Source organism: Trachurus japonicus, chromosome 4 (genome assembly GCF_045865225.1).
Source record: "Trachurus japonicus isolate A0001 chromosome 4, Traja_1.0".
Classification (NCBI taxonomy): Eukaryota; Metazoa; Chordata; class Actinopteri; order Carangiformes; family Carangidae; genus Trachurus; species Trachurus japonicus.
This window is the reverse complement of record NC_140910.1, coordinates 5,392,928-5,403,706: the sequence shown is the minus strand read 5'-3', so window position 1 is coordinate 5,403,706 and position 10,779 is coordinate 5,392,928.

The following is a 10,779-nucleotide window of genomic DNA, read 5'->3' as shown; positions in this document are numbered from 1 at the left end:
TTATGGCAGACAGTGAGTTTCATATGGTGACATTCAGATTGTGCTGCATCAATGGTGGGTTAAACCATCTCCTGTTATATTCACTAGAAGCAAAGCTCTTCTTAGTTCCGACCTTCAAGGCCTTCCAGGTTTATTGATGACATGAATGGAACTTTTGAAATGATCTGTGGTCCAGACATTTTAGCTATCGTCAATTCTTCTCTCACTCGGGTATTATTCCATCAAATTTTAAACATCGTCCACCCTCTTTTAAAGAAGCCATCCCTTGATCCTTCTGTTTTGAGTAGACCCATCTTAAAGCTTTCTTTCTTATCCTGGATTTTAGAAAAAACAAATTATTCAGCTAATTTCTTTTCTGAACAACAATCTCTCTGAAAAATTCCAATCTGGCTCCTCTTTACACAGCACAGAGACTGCTTTGGTCAAGGTCTCTATTGACCTATTGCTCACAGCTGACTCAGGCCAGTACTTGATTTTAATTCTCTTTGACCTCAGCTCAGCTTTTGATAGTGTGGGTTATGGTATCCTGATCAGCTGTCTGAAGAACTTTGTTGGCATTAGTGATGTGGCTCTTGATTGGCTTATTTCGTTTGTCTAATAGGTACTTCTCTGTAATGATTGGCGATACCTCCTCTTCCGGTGTGCCTCTTGTTTGTGGGATCCCACAGGGGTCCATTCTGGGACCCCTTTTATTCACAGTCTACTGTATATGCTACCTCTTCGAAAAAACATCCACAAGCGTGACCGCATCACACCAATCCTTGCTGCCCTCCACTGGTTACCTGTGAGTTTTAGAATTGATTTTAAGATTTTACTGCTTGTTTTTTGGGGGGGTTTTTTGGTTTTTTTTTACATCTGCAGTATGCTTACTCCTTTTGAGCCTGACCATGATGCCTAAACCTCGCCCAGTCACTATGGTGACTAAAGGCCTGGCCAATAGTGACTTAATCACCTTTAGTTACCTTTAGTCATGACTTGGCAAGGACCTCAGTCACCACTTTTATCATCTGGCCTTTTTGAACTGATTCTGATTTCTTATCTTTGTGACTCATTTAGTATTTATATTTTATTTGTACCACCTGTTTTTATTGTTAAGCACCTTGTAACTTTGTTTTGAAAGGTGCTCTACAAATAAAATTATAATTATGATCCTATGATCATAATAAATTGTCTTCCTGTCAAGTGCACTCATTCCAGTGTGTCTCTCCCTTGGTTTTTCCACTTTCACACATGCAGTTTCTTTGGTTCTTTGGTATTCCCTGTTTTGTTTGATATTTTGGCTGGAGATGCAATTTGCTTTTTCCTTCTTGTGTCCTCTGGGATTTCTTCTTCTTGACCTTTTGTTGGATTTCTTCTCTCTGGACTGTGCCTTGTGTTTTTTGCCCTTTTTAAATTAATTATTTTACCCTGCTCACTGTGACACTGTCTGCATTTGGGTGCAGTTTTTCCAAAACCCTGACAGTAAACTTATTTTTCTGTTCTGTTTCTCTGTGGTGTTCGCACAGTGTGGAGGAGGTCGCCCTGGCTGCGGGAGAGAAGATTGGCCAGGGTTCAGTGAAATGAGCTGCTTGTATCAGTTATGGATATGGTGGAGCAGGTGGACAGGCTGGTATAGACAGGGATGACTGATGGCAGCATGTTAGAATTGGTGCTGCTGCCGCCACCAGACTTACTTTGTCTGATGTGCCCCCCCGTTCATTAGTGATGAATTTCAGACTCAAATTTCAGATGTCCAGACTCCAGTCTCCCACTCTAACGTCTCCTCTGCTGAAGCACAAAGTAATGCCTCACAGGGGGCAGAGCTACATGATCCTCAACATCTGCTCTGAGAAGTTTAATTACTACTTTCATGTGGAGGTGATATTGATGTTGCTCCACTAAGGCATCGTTTTAAGAAGAGGAATGAGGATGTAGGGCTAAGGCCAGCAGACAGACAGACAGACAGAAAGACAGGAGAGTTGAGACAGCAGTGATAGCAAACTAAAAGATGAAGGGTGTGAATGTGGATCATTACTTCCCTGACAAACAGCCGTTTTAGACCACTGCCAGACTTCAAGGGAGAAACAGGTCTGGGTTCACTGATTTAGAAGGGTTCAGGTTAAAGAAACTGGTCTTAAATGTAAAAAAAAAAAAAAAAACCTTCTCCATTAATAATGAAGGGAAAGGAACTGATTTACATTTTATAATTTCCGTGGTTTTTAGTGCTTTAATGCTCTCTTCCTCATGGACACTTTTAAAGTGGTTAGTCTTAATAAAAAGAGACCTTGAGAAGAAAGAAAGAAACAGCCAGACTCAAGCAACTGGATGTTTTATTCTTACAGCAGACACACAGGGACTGTGACAACGAGGCAGACTGATGCAGAGAGTGGGGAGGGGGGCATTTAAAGTCAGAGCACTCAGTGCAGGGGTAGGCATTCTATTCTCCAAGGTTTTCAAAGGCATTCTGGGATATCACCTCAAAAGACATGTTGGAGGTGTTAAATGAGGGCCTCATCGCTGGTTCATTGGCACTATCCAACCTCGGAACTGTCATCACTCTCCTGCATCTGTAATAGGAAAACTGCATCTGACATTAAAGGGATAGTTCACCCAAAATTCAAATTTCACTCATTATCTACTCACCCTCATGTCGACTAATCTCGCGCGATTTGCACTGACACCCAGTTCACGGCTCCACCGGTGATATTTGCACTGAACTTTGAATTTTGGGTGAACTATCCCTTTAAAAACAGTCACCCTGTGTTTTTCAAAGATCCACTTCAATCCTTTGGCCACCCATCTGATAGGACCAGACCTACTGTGTGTCCCGCAACCTTACTCAGGGCAGTTTGGATGTTTCCAGTTCATTCAGTGGATTGATCTCATAGATTGAGAGGCATACCTACTGTGGAAGTGGAAGAAATTGGGTTCAGCATGGTCTCACTGCCAAATTCCAGGTGTTGTAAAGTGACAGTCAATGTGTTTACATGCACAGCTAAGTTGAGCGCATGTATTATCCAGTTTCATTCAGATCAAGGTGTATACATGCAGAAGAAATCACACCCCACTCACATTATCTGGACATTTTAGCTGGATCTGGAGAAGTCCAGATTGCATTTATGCACTTTAGTTGTCCTGTCATAGACGGATTAAGGCCACAATAAGTTTTTTTCAAGTATGACGGATTGAGGTGAAGTTTAATGGTGGTTTGGGTGCTGCAGTGTCCAACAAGGCTGTGCACTGTGTGGGATGCTCTGCACTCTCCTTGGAACCACTTCTTCACAAAATAATGCTTGTGTGTTCGAGGTCTGTTTATACCTGCTTTTAACAGGATTAATCCGCCTGTGTTGATGAGAGCTATTTTTTTTCTCTTTTTTATAAAAAAAAGATTGCAGGATGTCAACACTGTAGTCAGTGTCAGAGAAAGGTTTTCTGCTGTGTTGGCTTTGAGGGCAAACTGTAGAAACAGTGACGCCCTTGCCATCAGTGGGTGGGTTGAAGACCATGCTGTTCTCCCTGAAAGCCTGGCCTGGCAAATAAGCCTTTGCACCTATGAAACACTGGTTAAATTGTGAGAATGTGCTGGAAAAAGCTTGTCTCGTTTGCTCGATCCACCATCAAGTGTTTTATTGTGAATCCAGCCAAGATGGTGAACTTACTCTGGGCTGAGTTACAATGGGTGCCACAGTCAGTTCTGTTTTTATCCCAGGCTGAGAGGGTCCAGGGCTTGGACCACCTGACCAGATTCAGGGGGGCAGCACCTTCTTCTGGCAATTTCATAAATACCAAACTTAACCTCGTGCCCCACTCTCTCTCTCGTAGTCTGCTTCAGAACTAAGGGTGCTATGTTGCTTTCAGCAAGTTGTTAAAGAACATAACATTTGACTAGTTAAGCAACCCACCTACTCACTCACTCAAACAGAATTTTCCTCAGCCCACACCGTCCTATCCAGCCACCAACATATCCATCTTCATGTCTGGGATGTCACTCTCTGTGGACCAAGTGCCAGTGGGAAGTGAACAACCCAATAGCTCCGCCTCATTAAAGCCAGACTGAGGTTGGAGTTCTGCTTCCACAAGGTCACTGGGATAGAGGGATTTATGGAGAGGTGTCTCTCTCTCTCTCAGGATGGTGAGTGTGTGTGAGTTTCTGTAAACCCCTTTCTGTCTCTTAATGCTGTGTTAAACTGCTGTGTATTCTATTTCTGTTAGCTTCTGTTGAGTCTGGGTATGTTTTGTTTGGACAGATTTCAGATGTGCTCCACTCTTTACGACCTCAGCACCTTGAGACTGACTTTTGCCCTCATCTCCCAGTAAAGAGGAACTGACCACCTACTGCAGTCCCTGTAAAAGCCAAACTTAAAGGCTGCTGGTCTGTTTTTTCATTTAGCCTCTCTGATGGCACATTTATGTAATGATGACTTAGCTTCAATCGGATGTCATCAGTGATTATGCTCAGTGCCTTTCTGCCCCTGATGCCCGATGGATGAGAGGGAAAGATGGTAGTAATAGAGGGTATGCGTTTACGTCACGTTGCCCTCGGCAACGCCCCGTTCGATCGGACTGAGTGGCAAAACAAGCGTTCCTCAACGTGCTGGCGGATAGCGATGGACTCATAAACTGGATAAAGTATCTTATATGAAAACAAATTGATGTCAAAAGGAATCGACAACCAGCTCCCCAAAACCGTCTGCTCCACGGACACTTCCTGTAACACACAGTGTGACCGCGGTACCTGCATAGTGACTGACAGGCTCAGTGTTACTGTGCAGAAGGACGAGATTACAGCTGTTACTGTCGTCCTGACAGTGACTCCCGACACTAAAACACGAGCTGCTTTTATTCTGAAAAACTCTGACCAGTCAAACTGTAGGATGTGTTAGAGGACTAATTTATCTGTCTAAACATCATAACTATGACACCTGAAACTGTAAACACAGCTGATCGATCGAAAAAAATGACCGCTCCAGTGAATTTACTTTCCGTCATTGAGAACAGGTTCTTGAATGTAACTCGGTCAAAGTGAGACGTATCCTCAAGATTTTTAGCAGCTCTGTTAGGTCATGCATGCTTTACATGCTGGCAAAGCTAGACATGTCAGACTTGTGTGGGCTCGGAGAAAATCGCTTCGTTACTTGCTCGTTTTTGAACTTTGGCGGCTCTGCCACTCGTCTTTTTGCCACTCAGTGGACGTTCCACAGCGAGTTCCGAGTACCGTGACGTCATGTGCATACCCTCTATAGCCTGTCCTACCATCTATGGTGATCTCCTGGCTTTACTTCCACCTTTGTACAGTCACACCTCAGAGACACTACACCTAGTTTGGTGTTTCATTCAGTGTTTCTGCTGCAAGGTCAGGAATGAAGCTAAGCATAAATTCAAACAGGAAGCAGGGCCGGTTCTAGCCTGCTATATTGGGCTGGTTGAGATAACAGGTGGGCAACTTATGTAGGCTACATGTACAAGCCCAATAGTGGCCTGAAGGCAGCCAAGGTTTATTTACTCTTTAAAATACAATCAAAATAGTTTTAAAAATCCTTAATGCATGGGCTTGGCCTATGTCTTTTCATTCTATGAGCTTAAAAAATATAAAATAAAACAAGAAAGACTTCTCACTGAGGCCATTATCAAGGCAGTCTCTTGGTTGTAATTATAGCCTATTTTCATTTTCATATTTCAAACCAAAGGAAATCTTATTCAAATTCAATCTGAAAAATGACACATGACGAAAAAACAACAACAGATCTTTTTTTAATCCATCTAAACCCCTGAATTTAAGACTCAAACTTCAGTAGAACTATGTACATCTAAAGCAACCATCACAAAATCAGAACATTCGAGGAAATCTTTCTTGTAATTTTTTTTGGGGATATCAGCAGACCACATTGCTCTTTCCTTATTTCGTTTATCTCACAACTATCTGCTCAGCCCTGAACCCCATTTTACATGTATGATGGCATCACAATGAGGTTATCAAAGATTTTCACTCATTCTCTTTTGTTTTCCCCATGCCAAAAGACAAAAAAACACCACTCCCAGTGGGTTTATTTAAGTCAAAAGAAATTAGTTTTGAGTAATTTAAAGTTTTAGGTTTCTACAAACTGGAAGGTAAATGGAGTAAAGGTAGAACAGAGGATTATTTTTCCTCCTCCTGACTGCTATAAACAGCCCACCTGAGTTCCATCATCTCATCAGCCCAGCAGTATTTCCACCTGGGTTTCACACTCACTCTTCAGCAGATTATTTAGGTCACTTGAGTGGTGGTTGGTTGTGTGTGTTTACTTCCCTGTGATTGATTTAGAATTTCAGACTACCCCCCGCTCTGCCTCCAGCACCACTGCCATCCTGTCTGTCCTCCAGTGACCCAGCTGAACCACTTGTCCCCAGCCTGTAGCTTAGCAGTCTCCACTCCTGAACCTCTGCTCCTCCATCCTTCACCTGCCAGCCCCACAGCCTCCTTCCACACCTATACCAAGCTAACAGTTTTGCAATAAATTCAATTTATCGTGGGTCCTAGAACTTTTCTTTCATTATCACGGTACAAGCAGGAAGTAAACAGAAAAGAAGAAGGTCAGAGGAGTGAATAAAGATGGAGGAAAATTGGTCAAAAGGTTTTCTTCTTGTCTGCAATATCTGATTGTCTCATCTTCTCTTTTTCTGTTGGTGGCTTTAAAATAGCTTCACTAAATGGAGCCGGAGACATCTTCTTTATATGAGTTGATGTAAATGAGAAATTGTCCAGGAAATACAGAGTGACAGGTCAGGTGCAAGAGACAGGACGGGGGAGTAATGATGGTAGAAGTGATATTGTTTAGAGACAGCTCTGAGGGTGTCATGTTCCAGATTTCATCTATTTTGCAGTAATTTCAGTGCAGGACTCACAATATAAATACACACCCATACACCATACACACAGATGTGGTGATGAGGACGGGTTCTGTACATGGATTTGATTTGGTAACTGAGAGTAACTGGAATGAAATGGAATCAATTCAAAGCTGAGAGCTCTGAGCAGTGGAGTCAGTGATTGTTGCTGCTGTTGAACCTTCAGGCTCCAGGATCAGAGTGTTTGTGCACAGAGGGGGGGCAGCACTGCTGTGGTCAGAGGGCTAAAGAGTCCACTTTAGAATAACCATGGGGTACATTTAAACATGCTGATGGTAATGTACCATCATCTATAATATAATTACTATCTTAAATCTTTAGTTGGAAAATTCAAAGACCACATGTGGAGAAGAAGCAGGAGACAGGACGCAGGGAAGGTCAAAGGTATTATGGGTACATTTAGAACTGGTGGGGGGTCTCCTGTTTTATATGAGTGCTTAAAGGATATTAGTGGTTCCCTATACATATTATACCAGAGTCTTAGTCTGTCTCTTTCATGGTCTATCTATGGCACGGTCTTTAGGGTGTGGAAAAGTAAGCTTTCTATTTACACGTAAACAAGGTAAATGCAAATGCAAGTGATGACTGAATTTGTCTGAAACTATAGAATTAGGGTCTGTTTGTGCCAAGAGGTCAGGGTAATGATCAGGGTATTACTGAGACATTGTGTCCGTGAGAATATCGGACTGATAGACGGATACCCTGAAAACCATTTTGCTCCACTGACTGCTGCCAGTACTATTGTATTTAATCAGCATGATAAGACACATCATAATAAGAGATGGAGTAAAGTTATCACTTTGTGGACTCTTTTACAGGTTCACATTATCACTGAGTCAAAGTATAGCATGAAGCTGCTAAATCCATGTTTATTAATTTAAAAGGGATGGATGTACAGAAAGGAAAAGACGTTTTCGCTACTCTTCCAACTGGATTCAGCATAAGTTTGATATACCAACTTGCTGATTGGATGAATGGGGTTGTCTGTCAACGCTACTACTCCCGCCCACCTCTCACCCACCACAAACCCTTACAGGGGGAATGAGGCCAGACTCTCCCTGTGAAATGAAATGAAATGCATTTCCGGGAGAGGCTGGTTTACGAGGCTATGTTTCCTTTGCCTTTATTCCTAAACTCATGCATATTTGTAGAATGCTCTTCATTTCAGTTTTATCACATTCTCGTGGGCATCATATCTCAGTAGTGCCTTGATGGAATTTCTTCAAACACAATTCATTTTCAAATAGAATATTGCCTGGGATGGGGGGCAACCCAATACACAGGGTTTGACTGAGCAGTTTGATTCTAGGTTGATTGTTGAAGTGTTGTAGGCTACAACTATTATTTTTTAGGGTTTGGCCTACATGTACAGGAGAATACACATCATATTGTCTGTAGGTTTTTGCTGGTTTTCCTTGGCTCTGACTGGCACCCCTAGATATTTTTGTTTTTTTTTGTCAGACAATCAGCTGCAAGAGTCACTGTTTTCCATTGGTTACCTCCTCATCCTTTGCACAGATGAGCAACATACATACTCACTCGACCTACTGACCCTCAACCCAACCCCTTGTTGTCTCACATATTAAAATGTCTAACTTTACAGCAGACACCAACACTTTTACAGCCTTTTACAAAAGACAGTTTTGGTTTCCACAGCTAATTCCCTCCTTCATGATGACTGTATGAGGTGAATTTCCTATGACTGTTTACACTTTTATTATGGCTTAAGGTTTTGCATAACTGAGGGCGTGGCTTCTTTGAGTGACAGGAGGGAGACGGTATCCTTATCACACACCAACATGCACCAGAGTCTCAGCTCCACTCATGCCCCTCCTCTTTTTTTTCACTCTGAGCTTCAAATCTGCTCTTCAGAAATCTGTGGGTAGAACGAGCAAACTGTTCTGTTCTGAGTCTGCCACTTGAATGACAGGAACAGACTTCATATAAACATATAAAAAGACTAACATGAAAAAAACAAACAAATTAACAACAAAGACTGAAGATAATGTAGGCCTACTAAAAACAAGATGGTCAATCCTGGTTTTCATGTTGAGCCTGAACTGTGCTGTTGAGTGACCATGGGTAACCAGGATAAAGTTGTAGCACTCCTGTTACATATTGAAGAGTGTTGAACAGATGCGTTAGACTAATATCTGTAGGCCTACTCTTGTTTTTCACTTGCACAACCATCTGTTTTCCATTAAGGGAGCAACCAGTAGCCAGTTGTGCTCCGAGTCCTTCCTATAAGCAGCACAACCCACAACACTGTGCAGCTCACAGAGAAGTGAACTGATGAGGCTGTTGCCGACCAATCACACGGAAACTTTATCATAAAGGCCACATGCATATTTTTAAAGTCACTGCCAAATATCAGATCTTATAATGTTGTTAAATCAAAAATAGTCAAGCTGTTTTATTTGAGACTACTGAGCACAGATAGTTTGAGACAGACAGACTAATAGGCCTGTTCCTGTAACATAAAACTCTGGGGACTGAAGGACACTGATTGTGATATAGAACATCTTTCATTTTTCTACTGAAAAGAATATAAAACTCTATGAAAATTTGCATTGTCAGTAGAATGCATCTTTCTCAATAATAACAGTGAATGGCGTGACTATTTGCTCTGACACAGCTGAACACTTTAAGAATATTTCCACAACTGTGCAGTTTTTCCGTGTCCACAAACAGAATGCATCAATTTTCCAGAGACTCATCGCTGTCCCAGATATTTGATTTGAAATAAAAAACAAGGATTAAAAGGGTTTATTTTAAATCCTTGAATGATGTTGAACATTTAGCATACTGTAGGCTACACTGTACTCACACTGACCACATGCGCGGAGGAAGAAAGATGATGATGAGGACGTCCAGGACGGGTCTTGCCCTCAGGGACTGGTGGGAGCAGGGCAGCAGGCTGCACCATCAGAGTTTTTTTTTTTTTTTTTTTTTTTTAAGTATATTTTTTGGCTTTTCATGCCTTTATTTGATAGGACAGTTGAGAGTGTGACAGGAAATGGGAGGCAGAGAGAGGGGGAATGACATGCAGGATAGGGCCGTCCGACACGGGACTCGAACCGGGGCCGCCCGCAGCGAGGACCATAGCCTCAACACATGGGGCGGGTGCTCCACCAACTGAGCCAAACACCACCCCACCATCAGAGTTGTAATTTACCCACAGAGACAGTTTAAGCCATTAAATAAATGAATGGAGTTGTGACTAGATGAGCAGACGGCAGACTAGTAGTGAACGTCAGTCAGGATGAAACATGGCTAACGCACAAAATTGAAATACACTAGAAAAGTGTTAATGGGGTAGTTATGAAGTATCTCCTGCAGTGGCACAGCATCACATTCATTACATGGCTCATATATTAATTAAAACTACAATATCACATCCTTGTTGTTTCCTAGTTACAGCCTTGAAGAATGGACAGAGTTGTTAATGCAGACAACGTGAACCCACAGGGAAACTGACCTTTGATCTTAAAGTCTGAAGTACAACAGCAGACTGCAGTGTGTGCATGCTAACACACAGGGACCAAACTCATCTGGCACAATTTAATCATTTTATTTAATGTGCAGAATACTGCTTTTTATTGCGTTTTTTCTATTTTCTCTGAGGGAAGCCACTGAAGTGATTCTGATCTTGATTATACAGACATTTAAAGGTCCAGTGTGTAAAAAAAGGGGGAAAACCATGATATCTAGTGTTCAGATTGCAGCGGTCAGTCGTTAGCTCACACTCACCCCTCCTGTCGGCAAAGTGACGGTGGCTTTTGAGGACAAAAAAAGACTTGTTTACCACGACTGGAGTGATGAGGTGAAGAGCTAAACCATATTCACTCTCTCTGCTGTTTCCTCCTCCTTCTTATTTCTTTCCTCCTACTTCTTTACAAGGGGGTCCTACACAGA